The sequence below is a fragment of the Triticum urartu genome, chromosome 7, assembly GCF_003073215.2.
Source record: "Triticum urartu cultivar G1812 chromosome 7, Tu2.1, whole genome shotgun sequence".
NCBI lineage: Eukaryota > Viridiplantae > Streptophyta > Magnoliopsida > Poales > Poaceae > Triticum > Triticum urartu.
In genome coordinates, this window is record NC_053028.1 from 681275647 (window position 1) to 681285289 (window position 9643).

General features: G+C 44.4%; 1 pseudogene; it reads right to left on the bottom strand.

The window, feature by feature from the left end:
* Positions 1–465: 465 nt before the first annotated feature.
* Positions 466–3281, bottom strand: LOC125519392 (annotated as a pseudogene).
* Positions 3282–9643: the final 6362 nt, after the last annotated feature.

The following is a 9643-nucleotide window of genomic DNA, read 5'->3' on the forward strand; positions in this document are numbered from 1 at the left end:
CCACCACCGGAGGACGATCCACGGTGCAGCCCCTCGCCATAAGCATCATAGCCGTCATCTCCCCACTGACCGTAGCGGTTATAGTTCTGAGAATCTCTGGTGTAACCGGTGTATCCGTCACGCCCTTGGCCGCCACGACCCCTTCCTAGGGCCAGCGCCTTGGCTGCCAGTGGCTGCGCCATGTCATCCGGCTGGTGCTTGGAAGCAACGGCCCCCTGTCGCTCGGAAGGCTGGGTGCCTCGAGCAGTCCCGGCGCGAGGCTGTGTCGCAGATGCCACCGGTCCCGTTGCCGTCGGCCTTGGAGGTAGTGAAGCACACCGTCCTCCACCACCCCCCTGGGCAGGACGTCCGACCGCGCCCACCGCCGCAGTTGTGCTAGCCTGGCCTGAAGCCGGGGCGCCGCGGCCTACGCCACCAGCGGCGACAGCAGATGAAGCTGTATGGGCGGCCGCGCCCGCCGCGTGAGTCGGCATAGCGGCACGACCAACTCCACCAGTGACCGGGGCGGCAGCGGCAGGTGGCCCTCGCTTGGGAGGCGGCTGACCGCGACCAGCCATGTCGGCAGCAGGTAAGATCCTCCTCACCCGTCCCGTGCCCAATGATGGAAATCCCGGACTCGAAGCCCTAGATACAATCGTGGGATAGAGTGTCGGCGTTGATTCATGCACGCACGACCACACTGGGCTGCGCGAGGCTTGGGCCTCTGGTTGGGCCTCGCCCGCACCATGAGAACCCACGACCGTCACCATACCCAGAACCATATCGAGTTCAGGCCCACAGCCCAATAACGAATTCAAGCGATCCCGTCTGGTCGCTCGAACAGTGGCCGCCGATCTCACCACCGGCGCTCTTGGCTGCGGCGGTGGCCGGCAACAATTGCCTTTCTTCTTCTTCCTTGTGACCAAAGTCCAATTATCCCGTAGAAAATCAGACAAAGTTACAGGTTCTCTCATCACCTTAGGAATCGGGCCGATCCACGGCTTCATAACTGACTTGGAATTTGAAATTTTTGAACGACGCCGATCGCTTGTATGCTTGGTTGCCGGCAATGGATGAGCCTCCGGTGAGGCAATAGGCACTTCGGTGACCATGGAGGCGATGGGGACGTGGCTGTCCACCTGATCTTCGTCGTCACTCTCCAAGAGTGCCCAAAAACGTCCACCCGGTCGTGCATGTATCGCCGGTTCCGTCAGATCAATCACCGCCGGTGTCTTCGTTCGCAAATCGAGCTGCACACGCTCGCCAACAACGACATCAAAAGCATCAAGTTGGAAATTCAAACCTACCTCAATCGTGTCGCCTTCCGGTAGATAGTCGCCGGCGAGGATATCGTTCTCCAGATCGAGAAGAACCAGCCACCGCGAGTGCGGTGTGAATCGAAGCCGTCCGTCGATCTAAACACCCGGATCCGTCTCGCCGGAGAAGATCACCTGCCATTGTACCCATCTTCCCTGTCCTAGACCGATCGCGCCGTGCGGCCGATCTTCCCGCGCGCCGTCGGATCTCGTCAATCCTCCTTTTCTTTCCAAAGTCCCCGCCTCTAGGATGCCGGGGGGGTCGCGGATGCGCCAGATGCAACTCCCCTGCGCTTCCATCCGGTAAGGATCGAGGCAACGCCGGTGGGATTCCGGCTGCCTCGGGCGGCCTAGTCTCCGCCTCGCCCTCTCTCATAGCGGGTGCATCCAAGCCGTTTGAGGATAAGACGGAACCAGTTAGCTGGTTGCCACGCAACACCGAACGTGTAAGCCAGAGAACTTGTTGTTCCCCATGTCAATATGAGAGATGTTCTCAGATAGCTCGGCTGGTAAAGCCCCGGTGAAACCAGTGCTCTCTATCACCAACGTCGTCAAGTTTGGTAATGACCATATTTTCTCCGGGAACTCGCCGTGGAAGCTGTTGTTGGAGATCATGAGGTTGTTCAGCGAAACGCGGTCGATGAGGTTTTTCGGGAGCTCACCAGACAAGCTGTTGTTGGAGACCACGATATCTTCGAGCATCCCGTTGGCGCAAAGTGATTCTGGGAGCGGGCCAGAGAGGTTGTTGCTAGAAACCTCGAGGTTGCTGAGAGGCGAGTGCTTCCCGAGCTCCGCCGGCAGCTCGCCCGAGAGATTGTTTTCAAATAGCCTGATGTCCCTAAGATTGGGGAGCATCGCTATGCTTGTTGGAATGGTGCCGCTGAGCTAATTGGTGTACAGGAACAGTAGGCTTAGGTTCTTGTGGTTAACAATTTCTTCTGGAATTTCTCCGGTAAGCTGGTTATCCGACACATCAAGGTCTATGATATTCAACGCCGTGATCTTACGCGGCAGCTCCCCTGTGAGTCTGTTGCCATACAAGTACAGGTACTTGAGCTTTGGATGCTGCCAGACCCACGCCGGGATCTCGCCGGTGAGATTGTTCTTGCTTATGGCGATTAGCTGGAGGTTCACTAGGCTCGAGTAGGCCGTCGGGATCTCACCGGTCATGTTCATGACTTCATGTCAGATATCCAGAGGTAGCTCAGGTTGGTCAGCTTGGCGAACTCCAGCGGCGCAGGCGCCGGCAAGAACGGGTTCAAGGCCAGCGTAAGCTTTTCGAGCTTGCTTATCTCGGCCGCTGGGTATGCTCCGGTGAACTGGTTGGTGTCAAGAATCAGCGACCTCAGCCCCGGAACTCCGGAAGCCCGGCCACTGCGGCCGGCACGGTGCCACTGAAGTAATTTGAGGACAGGTTGAGGCTCTCCATCGTCGGCGACAGGCGGCTGATGTCATGCGGAAGGACCCCGTGGAAGGCGTTGTTGGAGAGGTCGAGGAAGCGGATCTGGGAGCAGTTGTGGAGCGGGCCACGGGGGAAGCCGCCGGTGAGGTTGTTGTAGGAGAGGTCGAGGCGGCTAAGGCTCGGCAGGTCGCACAGAGGCTCGGGTACCTTGCCGGTGATGTTCAGCTCCGGCAAGGATATCCCTGTCACGGCCTCGGCGCGTCCACCACCGCAGACCACGCCGGTTCATTTACAGTGGTCGGCGTTGGCGACGGCGTCCCACGATACAAGCTGCCAGGGGTTTCCCCACTCTTTCTTGATAGCTAGAAGGGTGGTTTCGTCGCCGGAGCTGAACTGCAAGCTCGATGTGCTGGCCAGCAGGAGGAGGACCCCGAGGAGCACTAGGTGGATGGTCGACATTATTCTTTTTGTGGGATGTTCCACGGCGGTGTCCTCTCCATCGACAGTGCTGGGGAGTGAGGAGTGGAGATGGGCTCATATACGCCGAGGAGTGCATTCATGGTGGGTGATCGACATTGTTCCATGGGCTCTGTCCTGTCCGACCATGAGATGGGAATGGGTCGTGACGAGTGGAGCTCGCCTAGTCAAGCAGGTCGTCGGCTAATCTTAGCTGAAAGGAAGTAGTTATATTCCGTGCCAATTTCTACTATATACCACAATAAAAGTGATAAGTATCCGATCGACAATATACACGCATGGTTCTGGATAGCAGAGAGATCACATCTACCATCAATATATGCGCATTTATATAGCAAATGTGTAATACTCTTTACGTTTTTCTTTACAAGCGGAGCTCTCGCCTGTTCAAACAGACTCTAGAGTCGTCGGTCAATGGTTGTTGGCGACGAGTGGACGGCACCAGTTGATGTTAACTAAGTGAGGTAGACATACGTTAATATCTTGAAATGGCAGATCCATCCATGAAGTTCCCTTGGCAATTTAGAGCTTACGACGTACCCAGCAAAACAATTGTTCACAGTTCAATCATTATGCCCTGGCAGCAACTTTGTTCACAACTCAAACAAATATATATTCTTCGCTTGTGTTTTGTAGTTTCACTTTGTAACAAGAAAAGAAGATTGATCTTCCATACCTACAAAGACTGAATTCTATGATCAGCAGAGCGTCAACACTTAATTGAAAAAAGCAGAGCGTCAAGAATGCTACTACCAGATACATAGCTCTCTACTGCCAAAAAATAAAATAAAAAGAAAGATACTAAAATTGAATGTTAGCGAGTATCTTATATCTATACAAGGCTCCACGTTAATTCTAGAGAAACAACAATAATAACCGTAGGATTGTTTAATATACTTCTAGGATTAAAAGAAATCTATACGTTTCACATAGGAGTCCTATAAGATTACGCAATAGAAACGGGTCCATCTGCAAGTCAAAAGAAAAAAAAACGTGTCCTAGACACTTACGGCCAGCCACCAGAAAAACAATAAAAAAAAAGAACCCATAGCAACACGTTTCCATTGGTGGATCGGATTGTGATGATCTAATGTTTGGCTCACATCATGAGTTTCAGGTAAACAGATATTTGATGCATTCGGATGTTGGTTTTAGCCTGCTAGATTGGTTCACCTCAAAAACTATGCACGTAACGTACAAGTGTCAGCTAGCCTAAGAAAGCTAGCACACAGTCAATCCATCGATGTATTTGGTGTCTGTTCTGTTAAGAGAAGTCGCCATGATGTTCTGCCGAGATGCATCCGATCGCAGCCGGTAGAAGCGAGATCAAGTACGTACGCCTACACGGCTGCGGACGTATCGTACACATGTACTGTACCTAGATAAAATCAATCAAGCAGCCTGCCTGCCTACTTGCTATACATTAAAATGATAGCAATACGGAACCGTATAACAAAAGAGCTATAAGAGTGGCTTATCCAAAGATGAGTTGGGGATCTGCATGCGTATATATATAGGATTCAGTTATAATACAGGATGCATGCGTACAAGTGATACGTATTGTGTTCTCCAAAAAATACATAAGAGTTTTTGTTTCACAAACAATAGAGTTAACTCAGACTACCATGCAAAAAAGATTTAATATGGACATAAAAAAATACAGAGCTTTGGGATACACCCGCAAGAAAAGAGAGCTAATTTTTACTCTCCTTAGGATATAATACACTGCATGATTTTGTCAATTATTTCCTGTTGTATCCCTCCCTCAGTCTCCAACTTCTTCTCACCTGGATGATGTGAGGTTCTGTAAAAGTCTATGATTGTAGCCAAAAAGCGAAAAGATAAACATTGAAATTATGTATCGTCTTGCAACCAACTTCAATGCTTCTATTTTTAAGGGTATTAGCTTCATGATATATCCCACAAAAAAGCTTCAGTGTATATATTTCCCCAATTCATTAGGTATAAACTATTAGATTCGTTATATAAGGCAGAACACAATTTGTGAAAAGTGATGCAAAATATGTTAAAAAATTAAGTATGCAATTTGTGGACTAAATATTCCTAACTCTAATTATGACATAAATAATTTAAAAAATATTTCCTAGCTTCGATAATGACCTATAGAAACCATTTTGTATTGTTTCTTTTCAAATAACATATATAAATGAGACTGCATTTTTAACCTGTATTGCATTAGACTATTTTAAATTATTATTTCTCAGGGACTAAGCAAAAATTATTACTAAGTCGACAAAGTTGCAGCTTAAAAAAGAGAGTAAATGATGTGTGACATCTATTTGCACATCTCAAAGACTAAAATCCACATGATTTTAAAGTTTTGTAACCATCTAATTCTTCGTCAATAAAGAATTAACACTTCTCATCATTTACTAACGGATAAGAATTTATATATTGGTTCAAGAATGTACACTCGCAACCATTTATAATACTTCATGCCCAAGGAGAAGCGCAATGACTTAAACTATTCTTAGAGTTTTGTAATTACAGCTCAACAAAAAATAATCCCAATTATCTCAAATTGATCAAGGTAACCAAGACAAAATTTACAGATGCAAAAAATGTGTCGTTTTACCAAAATATTAATGAATTTGTACCTTTCTATTTTTCAATCATGTATCATTTTTGCCAATAACTTTTCCAGCATAGCTTGTTTTTTATGTTTTTGAATTACTACCATGAATTAGGCATCAATTTCACATTTTGTACTAGACTTACATCGATTTATACATTGTTGATAATTATGGTTGTGCACTAAATTGAAAGGCTAAACAATGTGACCGTGATTTTATAAAGTACACTTATATTAAAAAAAATTATAAGTGCTATTCGACGTTTATTATTTTTGAAAGAATACTAAACACCAAGTTTTTGGACTCAAGTCGCTATCCCGTGCAGCTGCACGGGTTGATGACTAGTATTCTTAATGCATATCTTTACTGCTAATGTTATATTTCCTACAAATCTGAATATTCAGGAATTTTCTTGGCTGCACATGGAGAAATTGTAACTTACTCTTAGATAAGCTTAGGTGCACACCTTGCCAAAAAAAATTAACTTTCAGGTACAAGGATGCTACTTCATGTATGCGAACAACTGCTTGCAAAATCTTTGGTAGCAGAAAGTGCTTTGGCTCCCACCGGACTCTGCATCCAATCATCATTGGCAGCAGTAACTTCCTGATAAGCTTCATCAGCCTGTCTCCTAAATTCCAAGAGATCAAAATGACGCCGCATATGCTCAGCAGATCGATGCTGCATCCATCCAGTTGAACAGACTCTTGTTATTCTTCAGAGATAATCTCTGGGCTCGGAATTTGTTCCAAACTTCCAGACTACTTTAAACAGGACTAGAATGATTCTGGTCACATATAAACAGAACCAGCTACTCCCATTATCTGCAATAAGCTAGAATGAATCAGGTGACTTATAAACAGAATGCCCAATTGAAGTTTGCTTAGCTCTTGCGGCCAGTTTGCCAACACACTGATGCATACTTATTTCTACAGTAGGTACACTTTTTGTAGAGGTCAGTACATACACTTATGTAACCTTTTAGAGGTTAATATACATCATCAATCTTTTTTTTCATGCGGGAAGCATCATCGATCTTGTTGGAAGCAGAGAGTAACAAGAGAGCTGGAACTCCAAAAACAGAGTATTCTGCTTTTCCAAAAGCAGAGTACGCGGACGTTCAGATGAAATTCAGAAGAAATAGCAGGCAGACGATGATGCACATCTTAACCTTGAATCCTTCTAAAAACAAAACATAAGTACAAAAAAGTTGTGCAACAAAGTATAAAGTGAATGCATCTGTGCTTTATTGAAACTATATGACACACCACTCTAAATATTGAAAATCCAAAAATGATTCATGAACAGTATAGAGATATACTGATTAATGAGTTCTCTGTAGAGGAAATTAAGAGTGTGGTATTTAATATGGCCCATAATAAGTCACCTGGCCCTGATGGATTTACAGCTGAATTTTCTCAACACTATTGGGAGTTGGTTAAACATGATCTTAAGTCCTTGCTAGATGATTTTGCAAACAAGAAAATTGATATTAGTAGGTTGAATTATGGGATTATTACTTTAGTCCCAAAAAGCAAGGATGCTGCTAGGATACAAAACTTCAGGCCTATTTGCTTGTTAAATGTTTGTTTCAAGTTTATTACTAAAGTTTTGATGAACAGATTGAATATGGTGGCAGCATATGTTATTTCCCCTATGCAAACTGCTTTTGTTAAGGGCAGATATATTATGGAGGGGCTTTTGATTTTACATGAAGCCTTGAATAGCATAAAAAAGAAAAAAAACAAGGTGCTTTGCTTTTAAAATAGATTTTGAAAAAGCTTACGTTAAAATTAAATGGTCCTTTCTTTTCCAAATGCTTAAAATGAAAGGTTTTCCAGACAAATGGATAGATTGGGTGATGGAAACAATCAGTGGAGGAAAAGTGTGTGGGAAGGTAAATGAAAACCTAGGGAAATATTTCCCTACTCATAAAGGGCTGAGGCAAGGGGATTCCCTGTCACCTCTTAATTTTGACTTAGCAGCTGATGGTTTGGCTATCAAGCTGGATAATGCCAGAAAAATGGGCTAGTTAAGGGGGTACTGGAGGAATCGTATATTTACTATTTGGAGGCACCTTTAAAGCCTTCTCATTAATCCACATCTTCGATATTAATTACACCGTTGGATTAAATAATTAATGTCAGAGAAAAAAGAAAAACTTACGTAACACAAATAGTCCAAAAAAAGGCTCCTGACACGTTCAATGTTGCTGCGAAACATATAAAGCATCTATCGTTGCCATAAAAAAATATCCTCCTTCCATAAAAACTCTAGCAATGTAAAGGAAAAAATAACATCTTCTCACGTGAAGCAAAAAAAAAGGTTAAAAAAAGAAGAAAATTCACATTGGTAAGTGCAGATTTATTTTCCCTCAGGAGATATGTTGAACGTGAAGATCCATAGGTTAAGTCCAAATTGATAAGTTACTAGTACACATGCACGTGCAACGCACGTATCATAATCTACAATAAAAACATCTATTTGAGTATATTTTCTCTTCTAGCGAGTTTTTTACCGACCCATTCAAATCTGTCTTATGCTCAGTGATATGAGCGCGCGTGTAACATACGACCCATAAAAATGTCTTCATATAACATTGATGATCACATAATTCTATTATAATTTGTTACATAATTTAAAAAAAACACAACTAAACAGCATTATCTCTTGAAGGTCCATTTATTGATACGATCTATGGTGCTTCATCCGATGGATGGTATATTGGTTTGAGCTTCGTTCCCTTCGTACTTTAAAATATATATCAAAAACTTCCTCGTCAACTTCATTTCCTTCATACTTTAAAATATGAAAAAATATGTCTTACTCTAGTAAAGGGACATCATCAATCATACCGATGAACAAAGTTACTCTATTAAGTCATCGTTTGTTGGAGTGACAGTCGGTGAAAGGATAAATGATTGTGAGATGAGCTCAACTTCGGGCGATATGTTCGATGTTTGGGGGGGGGGGGGGGGGGGGTCTATCAATAATCATTCAATCTTTGGGGTCTGTGTTGTTTCCGTCATCTTTCAAGTCTTGATTTCTTGTAATATCATCATTTTATTCCTAATCCACTAAAATGACAGGTAGTTTTGTTCTAAAATATGTCATATGATCCTATAAAGTAGTAATCAGAGTTAGTTAGTTTTGATAGACCCATAAAATTTATATCTCCGGTGAAGTACTCCATAAAATTTACATTACTTTACAAGAGGGAGTATTTCATAAAATTTACCATCCACGCACCACAAGATGACCTACAGGATTACAAAACATAAAATATATTCAGTTTTATTTAATTTTTATAGATATTTATACGAAACTTTTTAAACCATCAACTGATCATCATGATCATAACAAGCCGTGATGATTAAAGAAATGGCACCCAAAATCAAACATACGCTATAAAAGAAAAGTATTTTTCTAGAAGATGAAAGAAAATTGGTTTGGACAACGCCACAGTCACTCACAATCCTTCTCTGGACACTGCTAGTATATACTGTAGTTGTACTAAAAAAAGCCAGTCATTCCACCGCCCATGTCTTTTCTCCTCCCTTCCCTAATCTTCCATGGTCGCCAGATCCCTCCCTCCATAGCCGGCGCTCCCTGTAAGGCCGCCCCCCCCTTCGTCACCCACGCCGGCGGACGTGCATGCCCCTGCTCCACCTCACTCCTCCTTCGAATTCGGCCGTCGAAGTGCTCGAGGAGGCGGTCGAGCTTGGCATGCTCGCCGGCGATGCTGGCCCCTTACCGCACACGCCGGACTACCGACCCCTCAGGCGGGGGGCGCACGCCGACCCCAGGAAGAGAGAAGCGAAGATTTTGTGCCGGCTTCTTGCTCAGCTGGGAGTTTGAAGAGGACGGCCGTGGCC